Source organism: Schistocerca piceifrons, chromosome 6 (assembly GCF_021461385.2).
Source record: "Schistocerca piceifrons isolate TAMUIC-IGC-003096 chromosome 6, iqSchPice1.1, whole genome shotgun sequence".
NCBI lineage: Eukaryota > Metazoa > Arthropoda > Insecta > Orthoptera > Acrididae > Schistocerca > Schistocerca piceifrons.
This window is the reverse complement of record NC_060143.1, coordinates 331,851,912-331,868,786: the sequence shown is the minus strand read 5'-3', so window position 1 is coordinate 331,868,786 and position 16,875 is coordinate 331,851,912. Positions and strand designations below refer to the sequence as shown.

General features: G+C 47.2%; 1 protein-coding gene and 2 non-coding genes across 4 annotated transcripts in view; 1 reads left to right on the top strand and 2 right to left on the bottom strand.

The window, feature by feature from the left end:
- The window catches only part of LOC124803083 (nidogen), a 329,301-nt gene that overhangs the window by 288,362 nt on the left and 24,064 nt on the right, over positions 1-16,875 (bottom strand). The gene's annotated exons all lie outside the window — the stretch shown is intronic.
- Trnat-ugu lies at positions 10,428-10,501 on the bottom strand. The gene has a single exon. It is a non-coding gene; the product is annotated as a tRNA-Thr (tRNA).
- On the top strand, positions 10,611-10,684 carry Trnat-ugu. The gene has a single exon. It is a non-coding gene; the product is annotated as a tRNA-Thr (tRNA).

The window sequence follows — 16,875 nt, the reverse complement described above, 5'->3', positions numbered from 1 at the left end:
CATCCATGCCCGAGGCAGGACCGAACCTGCGACCGTAGCGGTTGTGCGGTTCCAGACTGTAGCGCTTAGAACCGCTCGGCCACTTTGGCCGGCGGACAGTGTCATTTTGCCATGCACGGTATACGAGTACTTTAGCTACAGCAGCACGTGAAAGAACTTAACCGTTTCGGAAATACTTTCACTCATTGCACGAAAGCGCATAATTGTGGTCTTTTGGACGTCGGGTAAATCTCTCCGCGTCCACATTACGGCAACGACTGCACTGTTCTCCGCATCCCACCAACACGTTTTATATACTCACCAGTGCTAGAGCTGCCACCCGCTGTCGGTGAGTGGTTATGGCACGTTGCCGTCGAACATAGGCGATGATCAAATGAATGTGACTGGACCGCATGCTAAGCCAATGAGCATCTGATAGTTTCTTGTTGTTCGTTGTAGTGTCTCATGGAAAGATATTAACTGTAGAATAAATTTATTTTATTCCCTGCCCGTTTTCAGATCTGTCTTATAACATGTCCTAACATAATAAAGCCATTAGCACATGTTATAAAATAGATCTGAAGATAGTCATTGCCGACCGAAAACAGTAATCTAAGAACCAAGCGTTTTGTGCTCTCTGACGCCAATAAGACAAATTATTCTACTCGTCGTGGATGACTGTTTTAATCCTGGCAGCTTATGAGATATTAATTACATTGAAGCGCCAAAGAAACTGGTATAGGCATGCTTATTCAAATACAGAAATATGTACACAGGCAAATACGGCGCTTCGGCTGGCAATGCCTATACAAGACAACAAGTGTCTGCCACAGTTGTTAGATCGGTTACTGCTGCTACAATGGCAGGTTATCAGGATTTAGGTCAGTTTGAACGTTGTGTTACAGTCTAGGCACGAGTATTGGGACACAGAATCTCCGAGGCTGCGATGAAGTGGGGATTTTCCCGTACAATCATTTCACGAGTGTACCGTGAATATCAGGAATCCGGTAAAACATCAAATCTCCGGCATCGCTGCGGCCGGAAAAAGATCCTGCACGAAAGGGACCAACAACGAGTGAAGAGAATCGTTCACTTGATAGAAGTGCAGCCCTTCCGCAGATTGTTGTAGGTTTCAATGCTGGGCCATCAACAAGTGTCTGCGTGTGAACCATTCAACGAAATAACATCTATATGGGCATTCGAATCCGAAGGCCCACTCGTGTACCCTTGATGACTGCACGACACGAAGCGTTACGCCTCGCCTGGGCCCATCAACACCGACATTGGACTGTCGATGACGGGAAACATGTTGCCTGGTCGGACGAGTCTCGATTCAAATTGTGTCGAGTAACTGGACGTGTACGGGTGTGGAGATCCCACATGTCAGCAGGGGACTGTTCAAGCTGGTGGGGACTCTGTAAAGGTGTGGGGCATGTGCAGTTGGAGTGATATGGGACCTCTGATAAGTCTAGAAACGACTCTGACAGGTGACAGCCGGCCGGAGTGGCCGTGCGGTTCTAGGTGCTACAGTCTGGAGCCGAGCGACCGCTACGGTCGCAGGTTCGAATCCTGCCTCGGGTATGGATGTGTGTGATGTCCTTAGGTTAGTTAGGTTTAATCAGTTCTAAGTTCTAGGCGACTGATGACCTCAGAAGTTAAGTCGTATAGTGCTCAGAGCCATTTGAACCATTTTTGAACAGGTGACGTATACATAAGGGTCCTGTCTGATCACTTGCATCGATTCATGTCCATTGTGCATTCCGAAGGACTTCAGCAATTCCGTCAGGACAGTGCGTCACCCCACACGTCCAGAACTGCTACAGAGTGGCTCAAGGAACACTCTCCTGAGGTTAAACACTTCTGCTGGCCACCAAACTCTCCAGACACGAAAATTATTGAGCACATCTGGGACGCCTTACAACACGGTGTTCAGAAGAGATTTCTCCCCCCCCCCCCTCCCCCCTCGTACTCTTACGGATTTCTGGACAGTCCTGCAGGATTCACGGTGTCAGTACCCTCCATTAGTCGAGTCCATGCCCCGTCGTGTTGTGGCACTTCCGCGTGCTCGCGGAGGCCCTACACGACATTAGGCAGGTGTACCACTTTCTTTGGCTCTTCAAGTATATTAGCTTCCCGACACGGGGCTGAAGAAAATCACTACTACAGCCCTTTGTTTGGAAGGTGGTTAGGTAAAACTTCATCATAGAGTGACCCTCGTTTAATAGCAGAATAGCAGGTTGGTGGCAGAATATTTTTACTCTGGTGGCAGGCACTATACTGCTGGTGATGGCGGCAGAGGTTAGGGGGAGAGGGCGTTGCCTCCTGCGGCTTCCTGGCTGGCCTCCAGACGGGCCGACGCTTTTACACGACAGCTGCAGCGGCGTCGGCGCCGCCTGACTCAGCCAGTACCGGCGCACTGGTCGCAAATACGTCACTCGCGTCCTGCCAAAACACACCGGCTCCTTTCTTCTCTAACTGCCTCATAAAAACACCATCACCGGCAACCTAATTTAAATAAGACTTACCGCAAGGCGGCGGCCTCAGTTAAATTAAGCCCGCAAATTTTGCGAGAGGGAAGGGGCACGGCTACCAGAAGTCGCACAGAGTTTTATGATTTATTAGATAATTAATTCAGCTGAATTATTGACAGTATTTAATTTACATGATCTATTTCGAACCTATACAATTCCATCTTCAATCGGGTTTGTGGCAGACCAACTGAATCGAAACACTGAATCACGTAAAGTGATCCAAAACATGACCACATAGGAAACCAGTGGTGCTACTGTATGTATAAAATATGCCAGTTCATGTAAGCAGCAAAAATGATGGCCAAATGTACAGTAACCGAAGTTTCAGGACCAATGAAAGCTAAGTGCACTTAGTTCTTTTTTAGTTCCGGACTGAAGCTCCTAGAACCGCTCGGGCACATCGGCCGGCGCCCCAGATTTAAACCCAATCGAAAATCTGTGGGGCCATCTCGAATGGACTGTTCGTACCATGGACACACAAATGAGAAACCCAGCGCAGTTGGACATGGTACTGGAGTGGGCATGGCTCCACATCCCTGTCGGTACCTTCCAGGACCTGACTGGCAGTCTTTCCGTGGTCTGCCCTGCAAAACGTGGTTATTCAGGCTTTTGGTCTCATTAATGTACACTACTGGCCATTAAAATTGCTACACCAAGAAGAAATGCAGATGGTAAACGGGTATTCATTGGACAAATATATTATACTAGAACTGACATGTGATTACATTTTTACGCAATTTGGGTGCATAGATCCTGAGAAATCAGCACCCAGAACAACCACCTCTGGCCATAATAACGGCCTTCATACGCCTGGGCATTGAGTCAAACAAAGCTTGGATGGCGTGTACAGGTACAGCTGCCCATGCAGCTTCAACACGATACCACAGTTCATCAATAGTAGTGACTGGCGTATTGTGACGATCCAGTTGCTCGGCCACCATTGACCAGACGTTTTCAATTGGTGAGAGATCTGGAGACTGTGCTGGCCAGGGCAGCAGTCGACCAATTTCTGTATCCAGAAAGGCCCATACAGAACCTGCAATATGCGGTCGTGCATTATCCTGCTGAAACGTAGGGTTTCGCAGGGATCGAATGAAGGGTAGAACCACGGGTCGTAGCACATCTGAAATGTAACGTCCACTGTACAAAGTGCCGTCAATGCGAACAAGAGGTGACCGAGACGTGTAACCAATGGCACCCCATACCATCACGCCGGGTGATACGCCCAGTATGGCGATGACGAATACACGCTTCCAATGTGCGTTCACCGCAATGTCGCCAATCACGGATGCGACCATCATGATGCTGTAAACAGAACCTGGATTCATCCGAAAACATGATGTTTTGCCATTCGTGCACCCAGGTGCGTCGTTGAGTACACCATCGCAGGTGCTCCTGTCTGTGATGCAGCATCAAGGGTAACCGCAGCCATGGTCTCCGAGCTGATAGTCCATGCTGCTACAAACGTTGTCGAACTGTTCGTGCAGATGGTTGTTGTCTTGCAAACGTCCCCATCTGTTGACTCAGGGATCGAGACATGGCTGCACAATCCGTTACAGCCATGCGGTTAAGATGCCTGTCATCTCGGCTGCTAGTGGTATGAGGCCGTTGGGATCCATGTTCTGCTAACAGTCATTGGATCTCGACCAACGCGAGCAGCAATGTCGCGATACGATAAACGGCAATCGCGATAGGCTACAATCCGACCTTTACCAAGTCGGAAACGTGATGGCACGAAGTTCGCCTCCTTACACGAGGCATCACAACAACGTTTCACCAGGCAACGCCGGTCAAATGCTGTTTGTGTATGAGAAATCGGTTGGAAACTTTCCTCATGTCAGCACGTTGTAGGTGTCGCCACCGGCGCCAACGTTGTGTGAATGCACTGAAAAGCTAATCATTTGCAAATCACAGCATCTTCTTATTGTCGGTTAAATTTCGCGTCTGTAGCACGTCATCTTTGTGGTGTAGCAGTTTTAATGGCCAGTGGTGTAATTGCGCAGTGTGTTAAAAAACCAACTTATCACCAGCGGATTGTACGCGTCCGGGAAATTAATCCGATTCGACCGGGTTCGGCAGTTTAAGTGGTGTTTGGCCTAGGGTTTCGGAGCACATCGTTCAGCACACGCTGTTGAACGTGAAGTTCTGCAGCAAACGATCCTATGGATTCCCATTTTAACCTACGGCTACAGTGGACACGTCATATGGAAATTGGTCCGTGGATAAATGGAAATGTCCTGCTGGTCAGATGACTCACGTTTCCTGTTACACCAGATCGATGGTCGTGTCTGGATGCGACATCATCCAGGTGGACAGCTGCTCGGAAAATTTACAGAGATGTGGACGCAGGACAGCAGGGGCAGTGTTATACTACGAGATGCATGCTTGATGGCTTCCCCGACGGCGATGGTATCCTCCAGCAGAATAGCTGCCCGCGTCACAAAGCCGGAATCGTACTGCAGTTGTTTGAGGAGCATGATAGTGAACTCACGTTGATTTCTTGGCCACCAAAAACGCGTATTCTGAATCCGGTGGAACACATCTAGGAATCTATCGGGTGCCATCTCAGCGCTCACTAACCACCTGCCCGTAATTTACGGGAATTGCGTGACCTGCGCGTAGACCTCGGGTGTCACATACCTCCGGAAACATACCAATGACTTGTCGAAACCACGCCACGCAGAATCGCTGCTATAGTGCGTTTCAAAATTGAACCAATATGCTCTTAAGAAATTGAACGAATATGCTCTTAAGCCGGCGGCATCAGTGAACATCAACTACGCATCGACACAATTGTGGAATCCTAATTCGTACTACAATTCGTCATTTTACATCCAGAAAATGATGCAAATAGAACGACGTGCCGGCACGGTAGCTCAGCGTGTTCGGTCAGAGAGCTGGTTGGCCTCTGTTATAAAAAAATTAAGTGGAAGGATCAACAAACGAACTTTCACGAATTAACGAAAGTCATGTGACGTCCGCAACGACCAAACCCAACGATAAAAAAAAGTGGTCAGCTTGACGGTATGCCGTCCTACGGGCCCGGGTTTGATTTCCGGCTCGGTCGGAGATTTTCTCCGCTCAGGGACTGCGTGTTGTTTTGTCTTCATCATCATTTCATCCCCATCCGGCGCGCAGGTCGCCCAATGTGGCGTCGAATGTAATAAGACCTTTACCAAGGCGGCCGCACCTGCCCTGCAAGGGGCCTCCCGGCCAATGACGCCAAACGCTCATTTCCATTTGTTTGTGTATAAAGGCAGTTATCGATTTCAGGAATCGAGAATCTTGGCGATTTTTGCCTGCTATCGATATTGATACTGTCAAGATATCGGTCCCGGGAATTCCAAGACTTTCGAGAATATTTCAAGTTGCAGTCGGATAACAAACGAAAAAAAGGTATATTTTTTGTGTGATATAAATGTAAATTAACAATTTTCGGATTCTTTTGCTTTACTTCTACTGTGAAACCTTGTTTCTTGCCAAATTTCATGATTCCAGGTCACGGGAAGTATCTTAATAGGTTTTGATGAGTCGGTTTGCGAGGATCAAAATTTGTGACATAAATGGTCGGATCTTCTGACTGAATTAACTTAGAAGCTTACACATACACTCCTGGAAATTGAAATAAGAACACCGTGAATTCATTGTCCCAGGAAGGGGAAACTTTATTGACACATTCCTGGGGTCAGATACATCACATGATCACACTGACAGAACCACAGGCACATAGACACAGGCAACAGAGCATGCACAATGTCGGCACTAGTACAGTGTATATCCACCTTTCGCAGCAATGCAGGCTGCTATTCTCCCATGGAGACGATCGTAGAGATGCTGGATGTAGTCCTGTGGAACGGCTTGCCATGCCATTTCCACCTGGCGCCTCAGTTGGACCAGCGTTCGTGCTGGACGTGCAGACCGCGTGAGACGACGCTTCATCCAGTCCCAAACATGCTCAATGGGGGACAGATCCGGAGATCTTGCTGGCCAGGGTAGTTGACTTACACCTTCTAGAGCACGTTGGGTGGCACGGGATACATGCGGACGTGCATTGTCCTTTTGGAACAGCAAGTTCCCTTGCCGATCTAGGAATGGTAGAACGATGGGTTCGATGACGGTTTGGATGTACCGTGCACTATTCAGTGTCCCCTCGACGATCACCAGTGGTGTACGGCCAGTGTAGGAGATCGCTCCCCACACCATGATGCCGGGTGTTGGCCCTGTGTGCCTCGGTCGTATGCAGTCCTGATTGTGGCGCTCACCTGCACGGCACCAAACACGCATACGACCATCATTGGCACCAAGGCAGAAGCGACTCTCATCGCTGAAGACGACACGTCTCCATTCGTCCCTCCATTCACGCCTGTCGCGACACCACTGGAGGCGGGCTGCACGATGTTGGGGCGTGAGCGGAAGACGGCCTAACGGTGTGCGGGGCCGTAGCCCAGCTTCATGGAGACGGTTGCGAATGGTCCTCGCCGATACCACAGGAGCAACAGTGTCCCTAATTTGCTGGGAAGTGGCGGTGCGGTCCCCTACGGCACTGCGTAGGATCCTACGGTCTTGGCGTGCATCCGTGCGTCGCTGCGGTCCGGTCCCAGGTCGACGGGCACGTGCACCTTCCGCCGACCACTGGCGACAACATCGATGTACTGTGGAGACCTCACGCCCCACGTGTTGAGCAATTCGGCGGTACGTCCACCCGGCCTCCCGCATGCCCACTATACGCCCTCGCTCAAAGTCCGTCAACTGCACATACGGTTCACGTCCACGCTGTCGCGGCATGCTACCAGTGTTAAAGACATCGATGGAGCTCCGTATGCCACGGCAAACTGGCTGACACTGACGGCGGCGGTGCACAAATGCTGCGCAGCTAGCGCCATTCGACGGCCAACACCGCGGTTTCTGGTGTGTCCGCTGTGCCGTGCGTGTGATCATTGCTTGTGCAGCCCTCTCGCAGTGTCCGGAGCAAGTATGGTGGGTATGACACACCGGTGTCAATGTGTTCTTTTTTCCATTTCCAGGAGTGTATTACAGTGCCGAGGGACCTTAGGCTTTAGTATGTGGCATAAATTTCAAGTTGATAAATCTGCCCGTTCCTGAGAGAAAGGAGTTATTAACAGTCTGACAGATACACAGACGAACAACAAAGAACTCTTATAAGGGTTCCGCGATTGAAGTACGTAAACCTAAAAATGTTAAAGTGAATTAGAAGCATAAACAAAATGACAAGACAGTCTTCAGTACGCATATACTGTCTCTTCGCTTTTAACTCTATCAGAAATACGTTTCAAGATCACGGTCGTGCCTGTGATCCTAATGAAGGCCACGTAATTGTTTACCTTTCTTTTCTCCCCGCACAATCAGGTAGAATGGCCGGCAAGCTTCCAAAGGTCATTTGGCTACTTGGCCGACACCCACACCTGTACACCTGGTAAATTCTGGCTAACATACTGATTATCTGTCTTATTGGCTCTAGCCCAAATACTGTAACACAAGAACAGTTTCTCAATGAGACTGAAAAATGATCCGAAATCCCAAGATCATAATACGCAAAGCAATAAATATGCGCTAACGCGTAACGCTACGCAAATGAAGTGTTTTGTAGCAAATTTTAAGGGTAAAAGTTCTGCAAATAGTATGGGGTTTCAGCGTTTTTAATGCGAATCGCTTACTTTCTATCGCATCGAAAATTTCGCTCGGGAAACGGGCAATTGTTATTTCACAGTATGTTGACAAGGAAAATTTCTAACGTAACCTGTCCCATCGAGGCGCTCTGTGTTAATTGCCCAGTTGACTGTTGCTGTCTCTTCTACATCCATTGTAGCAACAGTGGCTGCTCGCTGTGTCAGGTCTGGTTACGACGATGGAAGTATTTGCCCCTTGTCGTTCTCACATGTGTAATGATTGCCTATTTCACGTTCTGGCCACAGTACTCACAGTATGTATCTGGCTGACAGCGTCCAATTCTTTGCTCAAGAAAAGAGCATTTCCGAGACAAGAAAATCTTTTGTTACGCCTCCGTACCGCCTTTCGCGCAGGTCTCACGCAGTTTGTGTCTGTCCTCCGGTATTGTTAGTGTACTGGAACATTATAAGAAAGCAGAATAGTATAGGCCCGGCAAACCATCCATGTACAAGGCGAAATTTTATTCTCACAATGTAACTCATAGCTTCCTTTCCCATTAATCCAGTTTAAAAGCCTGCTTCAGTCCACCAGAACTGTGAGCTCGAATCAACAGTGCTTTTGAACAGATTGACAGGGACGTGCTGTGCCCCTAACGCAGGGAGAATTTGATTATCGACTCTATATCTTCAGAATTAGCATACAGAAGTACTTGTAATAGGTCAAAAATAAGTTTTTGTATTTTTCAATTTGTGTGTGTGTGTGTGTGTGTGTGTGAGTGTGTGCGTGTGTGTGTGTGTGTGTGTGTGTGTGTGCAACGCCATGTGACAATATGTTAAGTAATATAGTTACAAAAATTTGCGAAATCGCTCCAGTTATTTATGATAACCTTTTTGTCATTTATTACATCCTTTTTGACCTGACAGCACCACCCAGGACAGCCTCAAGGAAATCATGTCAGTATCTACCAACGCAACTGAAATCGCCCTCTTCAAGATCTAAACTAGCCTAACTAACATTTACTGTTTAGTACACATTTACTTGTCTCGCCTCTGTTGTTTGCTACGTGTTATAAGAGACGTAAGTGTATCCGCTGTTTTGACACGCACAAAAACAACTCACAGAGGGAGGCATGAAACTTTTCTGTCACTCGTGTGTGTGTGTGTGTGTGGGGGGGGGGGGGGGGTAGCTGGATGTAAACATTTCATCTGTTAACTGTTTTGTTACATTACTCATTTTTTAAATGTGTGCCTTTAGATTCTTCTTACAATAATTCCAATCCCAAAGAAAGCGGGTGTTGACAGATGTGAAAATTACCGAACTATCAGTTTAATATGCCACGGCTGCAAAATACTAACACGAATCCTTTACAGACGAATGGAAAAACTGGTAGAAGCCGACCTCGGGGAAGATCAGTTTGGATTCCGTAGAAATGTTGGAACAAGTGAGTCAGTATTGACCCTACGACTTATTTAAGAAAATAGATTTAGGAGAGGCAAACCTACGTTCCTACCATTTGTAACTTAGAGAAAGCTTTTGACAATGTTGACTGGAATACTCTCTTTCAAATTCTGAAGGTGGCAGGGGTAAAATACAGGGAGGGAAAGGCTGTTTACAATTTGTACAGAAACCAGATGGCAGTTATAAGAGTCGAAGGGCATGAAAGGATAGCCGTGGTTGGGAAGGGAGTGAGACAGGGTTGTAGTCTATCCCCGATGTTATTCAATCTGTGTATTGAGCAAGAAGTAAAGGAAACAAAGGAAAAATTCGGAGTAGGAATTAAAATCCATGGAGAAGAAATAAAAACTCTGAGGTTCGCCGATGGCATTATAGTTCTGTCAGAGACAGCAAAGAACCTGGAAGAGCAGCTGAACGGAATGGAGAGTGTCTTGAAAGGAGGATATAAGATGAACATCAACAACAGCAAAACGAGTATAATGGAATGTAGTCGAATTAAATCGTGTGATGCTGGGGGAATGTAGTAAATGAATTTTGCTATTTGGGGAGCAACATAACTGATGGTGGTCGAAGTAGAGAGGATATAAAATGTAGACTGGCAATGGCAAGAAAAGCGTTTCTGAAGAAGAGAAATTTGTTAACATCGAGTTTAGATCTAAGTGTCAGGAAGTCGTTTCTGAAAGTATTTGTATGGAGTGTAGCCATGTATGGAAGTGAAACATGGACGATAAATAGTTTGGACAAGAAGAGAATAGAATAAATGATTACTAACTGAAAACCTCAGTTGCCGACAGGTGTTGTTGATATACCTCGATGTGGACAGCTGACAGTGTGTGCCCCGACCGGGATTCGAACCCGGGATCTCCTGCTTACATGGCAGACGCTCTATCCATTTGAGCCACCGGGGACACAGATGAACAGGTATAATACATACGTAGAATTGTGGACAGTTGGGAATGTGAGTCTCACGGGAAGCGTGCAAGGGATAAGTCCCTGCAGTCGCGCTATTCATCTGTGTCCTCGGTGGCTCAGATGGATAGAGCGTCTGCCATGTAAGCATGAGATCCCGGGTTCGAATCCCGGTCGGGGCACACATTTTCAGCTGTCCACATCGAGGTATATCAAAACAACACCCGTCGGCAGCTGAGGTTTTCAGTTAGTAAGCATTTATTCCAGGGAAAAGCTGCACGGTCATCAACAGTAACTGTTCTTTCGAGAACAAGTTGCTGTCTTCGTATAAAGAGAATAGAAGCTTTCGAAATGTGGTGCTACAGAAGAATGCTGAAGATTAGATGGGTAGATCACATAACTAATGAGGAGGTAATGAACAGGCTTAGGGAGAAGAGGAATTTGTGGCACAACTTGATTAGAAGAAGGGATTGGTTGGTAGGACATGTTCTGAGGCATCAAGGGGTCACCAATTTAGTATTGGAGGGCAGCGTGGAGGGTAAAAATCGTAAGGGAGACCAAGAGATGAATACACTAAACAGATTCAGAAGAATGCAGGTTGCAGTAGGTGCTGGGGGATGAAGAAGCTTGCACAGGATAGAGTAGCATGGAGAGCTGCATCAAACCAGTCTCTGGACTGAAGACCACAACAACAACAACCTTTATATTCAGAAGATTTACATAATTTGGACACTGCTGTACGCCAAATGCCTTTTTATTGAGTTGTTATTTCAGACATCGCATTCAGAAAATAAACTTGCTTTTTTTAAAATTAATCTCAACTTCTAGACACTGTTGCATCAGCCAATTCGTCCACATTCTACAGCAACACGTTATTATGGGGATCGGAAATACGACGGACACTGTGTGCCATTTCTCTGGCCATGATGCATGTGGGTGGCGAATGCGTTTACCTCGCCAACTGTCGCGTTGCTATAGCTGTCTGCGAGATGTTGGAGTGCCGGTATTTCTGTCTGTGGGTGGGGCGGAGCGGGGCGTGGCGTCTGGCCGACCAGAATAGGAGCAGCACTCGGCGCCGAAACAAGAGACGCCGACGCCGACGCCTTGGCCGACGCCGGCTGATTCCAGTTCCGCACGGGACTCCTCTACCAACAACATTAAAGTCTGCGTAGCCTTCCTCGGATTATGCTTTTCACGCGAGGCACCTCATAATACTGAAACGTGAAACAAGTGCAGGTTTATTCCTGGACATGCAGTTCCTCTATGCAAGTAGATGAAAGATTGATTGTTTTGTGTCAAAGGCTTTTCGCTTCTCTTCGCGGCTCATCGGGGCTCACTTCGAAGCGAGACTCGTCACTGAAGACAATGCTGCTCCAGTCAATGAGTTAAAAATCACCCATTTCAGATGCCCTGACCCCCCAGATTTCATCGCACATGCAATCCAAAAAATGTTCCCCAACAATACGGAGCTTATCGAAAAAATCAGAGAAAGAAGAATCCAGTGACGTGAAGTACACCCCACTACTTCCCCTGTCCTCTCCAATCTCAACAGTGAAGTGAAGTGCAACGATCGAACGCTTCTTCTCCTTGAACATCCTCCTCACACCCTAGAGTCTAGGAATAGAGTTATCCCAAACAAACTATAAGTCAGAAACATATTCAGTCAATATCGCGTATAGCGTAGGCACAATCCTCAGTCTAGAAGATATAATCCATATATCGGTAGAATATCAATTAGACTAGAAACCTAAATTAGAAACTCACAGAGACCAGACATAATCCAGCCATCACTAGAATATCAACTAGACTAGAAACCTAAATTAGAAACTCACAGAGACCAGAGATCAGATCCAGCGCCATTCCGACTGGGATTTTGGTGGTTCCCCCCAGTTGCAAGGTGATTACCGGGATGAGGAATTCCACCACTTAGATTTAGCAAAATCTGACTATAAAATGGCATAAGCCAGCACAACATTAACAAAATGGCTCTGAGCACTATGCGACTTAACTTCTGAGGTCATCAGTCGCCTAGAACTTAGAACTAATTAAACCTAACTAACCTAAGGACATCACACACATCCATGCCCGAGGCAAGATTCGAACCTGCGACCGTAGCGGTCGCTCGCTTCCAGACTGTAACGCCTCGAACCGCACGGCCACCCCGGCCGGCACATAGCATTAACAACCAAGTAGACAGGATTGCCCCATGAAATAAATAAATGGTGCCCCAACAGCATAAATCAACCCCAGGATGAGAAGGACTTGGGTCTTCAACAGCCGCCACTACCCGCGAGGGTATGGCATCCTTAAAAAAAAAAAAAAAAAAAAACCGACAACCAGGAGCGATGTTCCAGGGTACCATTTATTTTCATAGCAGGGCGTCTTTGGCTGTCATACGCAGTACCCTTATAGCAAAGCGGTAAGTCAACGATATTCTACGTCGCGTTTGGTTGCCCTTCATGACAAGCCTTCCTAGGCTCACATTTCAGCAAAATAACGCCCGCCCGAACACCGCGAGTTTCCTCTGCTTGTCATCGCGCTTGCCAAATCCTACCTTGGCCAGCAAGGTCTCCGGATGTCTAGCCAACTGAGAATGTTTGGAGCATTATGAGCGCTGCCCTCCAACCATTTCGGGATTCTGACGAGCTGACGCTCCAATTGGACGGCATTTGGCACGATGTACCTCAGAAAGATATCCAACACCTCAATCAATAAATACCAAGCCGAATGACTGGTTGCATTAGGGCCACAGGCGATTCGACGCGTTATTATCTTGCTCAGTTTTTCAAGCTTTTTCTCTTGAATAAATCATCCAGTTTTCTCTGAAATTTGTTTGTCTATACATATACAGCACAGATTTCCGTGCCTTTTTTATCTTAGAGTGCAGCTTCAGATATTTTATAAACTCGTATTTTCTTTTCTGCTCATATTTGCGTGAATTCGTCCGATTTCTTTTGATTGAAAAGCAGTAAAAGTAATTGCGCGCTGCTAATATTTGTTCCAGAACAGATGCTCCACTATGCAGCGAAGCCGGCCAGAGTGGCCGAGGGGTTCTAGGCGCTACAGTCTGGAACCGCGCGACCGCTACGGTCGCAGGTTCGAATCCTGCCTCGGGCATGCATTTGTGTGATGTCCTTAGGTTAGTTAGGTTTAAGTAGTTCTAAGTTCTAGGGGACTGATGACCACAGCAGCTAAGTCCCATAGTGTTCAGAGCCATTTGAACCATCTGTAGCGAAGGGTGCGGTGATCTGAAACTTACTGACAGACACTGTGTGCCGGACCGGGACTCGAAACCGCCACCTCGTGTTTCGCTGGCAGTGCGCTTACCGGCAGAGGTCTCGGGGTGGAAGTTACTATCCGCCCTTCCAGCTGCTGTTCTGCCAGTCCGTCTCTGGCCAGAAAGTTTCATAACGGCACACACTCTGCAGCAGAGCGAAAGATGATAGTCGTCATAATCACATAATGTTGTGGTTTAGGAGTCATTGCCAATTTCAAATTCAAGTAGACTGCAACTGATTTTTCCGTCTCTTCTTAGAACACACAACATTTATTTTCCATTGAGGTGTCTATTTGTATATTAATATAGGTATTCGTTCATCTCATATCCTTCGAACGAGTTAATCCCATTTTTTATGTACGTATCTGTTTTCTGAAGTATCCTTTCGTCGCCCAGTTCATTTCTAATTTCATTATTCTTTATCCGATCTATCAGTTTGTAATGAGCTAGAGTTCTTAGGAGTCACATCTCTGATGCTTCAGTCGCCCTCTGTTGAGTGGCAATTAGAGGCCAAGTGTCTAGCCCATCCATTAGAACTAGTTACTGCTACCACTCTATAAAATTTTAGTACTGTCTCTTCCCTAATTTTCTTGAGGGGAGTACGACTGATAATACCTACCAACTGTTGAAATTTTTGGAGTTTGTAGTCTTGATTATTATTTTTGCTCTTAAATGCTCCTTACGAAGAAATGCCATTCTCTTAGTTTTATCTTTAGATATTGACATGTTATAGAAGTTTGCCACCTTCTGCAAGGACCAAATTTCTCTATGTAATTCGTCTTACGAGTAAATGGTGTTCCACTTTATTCTGCCAAGACGTGGCCTATGTATACTCAGGGTGGTCAGAAACAGTCTGAAAAGCTTGAAATGGTGCTGTAGTCCAGGTTATACTAAGAGATACTCGTTAAGGAAAAAAATCAAAAATGGCTCTGAGCACTATGGGACTTAACAGCTGAAGTCATCAGTCCCCTAGAACTTAGAACTACTTAAACCTAACTAACCTAAGGATATCACACACGTCCATGCCCGAGGCAGGATTCGAACCTGCGACCGTAGCGGTCCCGCGGTTCCAGACTGACGCGCCTAGAACTGCTCGGCCACACCGGCCGGCGGAAAAAATTCGGTACGTTGTGTCTTTTCCGTGATAATTAGCTTTTAAGTTAAGCAATCAGGCAGTTGGGCGAGAAAATACAAGCGGCTAGGTAGAGACGGTGTCGTCAAACGTCTTCGTTTCGTTTCCCAAAACCTAACGAGAGAGCGATACAAAAATTGGACGAAGGACGGTAGTAAGGAAGGAACCCTAGCCAAAGGCTAATTGTATGTGGTGGACCGCTTGAAACTGCGCACGCACCAGCCTGATAGGCTACCTTCAGTGCTAATTAACTCGGAAACGGCGCAACATTTCGCATTGTTTTCTTAACAATTGTTTCTCAGCAAAATCCAACCTCCAACACTCTTACAATCTTTCCAGACTGTTCTGACCACCCTTATATTAAATAATGCGGGTGATAAAGGACACCCTTCTCTCAGCTCTTGAGAGATGGTTCTCACAAACGCACTTGCTTTTTGTACTTCAGTTTAGTTTGTATGAACATATTTCAAATTACATTTACCACATGCGACCGTATATCATCCATTTCTAAAATTTGCTGTAATTTAACCCTGTTAACTTTTTCAAAAACCGAGCGAGGTGGCGCAGTGGCTAGCACACGACTCGTATTCTGGAGAACGACGGTTTAATCCCACGTCCGGCCATCCTGATTTAGGTTTTCCGTGATTTCCCTAAATCGATCCAGGCAAATGCCGGGATGGTTCCTTTGAAAGGGCACGGCCGACTTCCTTTCCCGTCCTTCCCTAATCCGATGAGACCGATGACCTCGCTGTCTGGTCTCCTTCCCCAAACAACCCAACCCCTTTTTCAAAAACTTTTTCATAATCGATAGGGGCTATATATGTGGAGTGATTGTACACTCTGTGTTTTGCAATAATGAGGCCGGTTCTAGGCGCTACAGTCTGGAACCGCGCGACCGCTACGGTCGCAGGTTCGAATCCTGCCTCGGGCATGGATGTGTGATATCCTTATGTTAGTTAGGTTTCAGTAGTTCTAAGTTCTAGGGGACTGATGACCTCAGAAGTTAAGTCGCATAGTGCTCAGAGCTATTTGAACCCAATGAGGCAGGCTGAAGAAACCCTCTCTAAGAAAGATCTTATTATCCGAAACCCATTCTGTTTTTCCTTCTGTAAGAAACGTTTTTGAAAGTACCTTTAGTCTATTCTTTATTAATGTCGCGTATACGTTGCATACAGTGTGAAAGATTCACTCTGGAATGCCCTAGCCTGTTGCCAAGCCATTTCTCCGTAAAATCCTTTCTTGGAGGCGAACTGGTTTAGCAGGGTGAGAAGGAGGGCTTCTGTGGAATTTGAAAAGTGGGGGCGAGGTAGCGGCAGTATTGAAGCTGGGAGGGTGGTCTTAGGTCGTGCCTGGATAGCTCGGTCGGCGGTACAGCACTATATCCGCTGAACGCCTGTTCCGTCGAACTCGCACTCACTCCAGGCAAGTACAAGAACGCTATTAGAGGATTCTCGAGACAGGAGTGGGATTCGGAGTAGTGGGCGGTGGAATGCGAGCGAGTGCGGGAAGACAGGGCAGCGGCCGGTCGCTCAGGCACGCATGATAAAGTGGCATCGCTGGCGAGTGGCCAGGGCGCTGGGGGGCCGTACGTTTCCCTCAGCGAAGGTTGCGACACCGGCCGCTGGAATGAGCCCCTAGTTAACACTGCGGCCGCTGGCAGGGGGCACCGCCGGCTTGCTAGAAACCCAAACCCCGGCAGCGCGACACTCCGAACACGAAGACTGCACCGCCAGATTTAGCTCCAGCGTCTTTGCTCGGTGCAGGGGGGCCGCCGACTGATTGCACTGTTCCGAGTGTGTGTGTGTGTTGTGTGTGTGTGTGTGTGTGTGTGTGTGGGTGTGTTGGTGTATGTGTGTTGCGGAATGGAGCACGGGAGAAAGGACAGTTGCATAAGGCGACGTGACATGAAATTAACAAATACAGTAAAATATCTTGAACAACCCTCGAGCAGCAACTAACGTGGA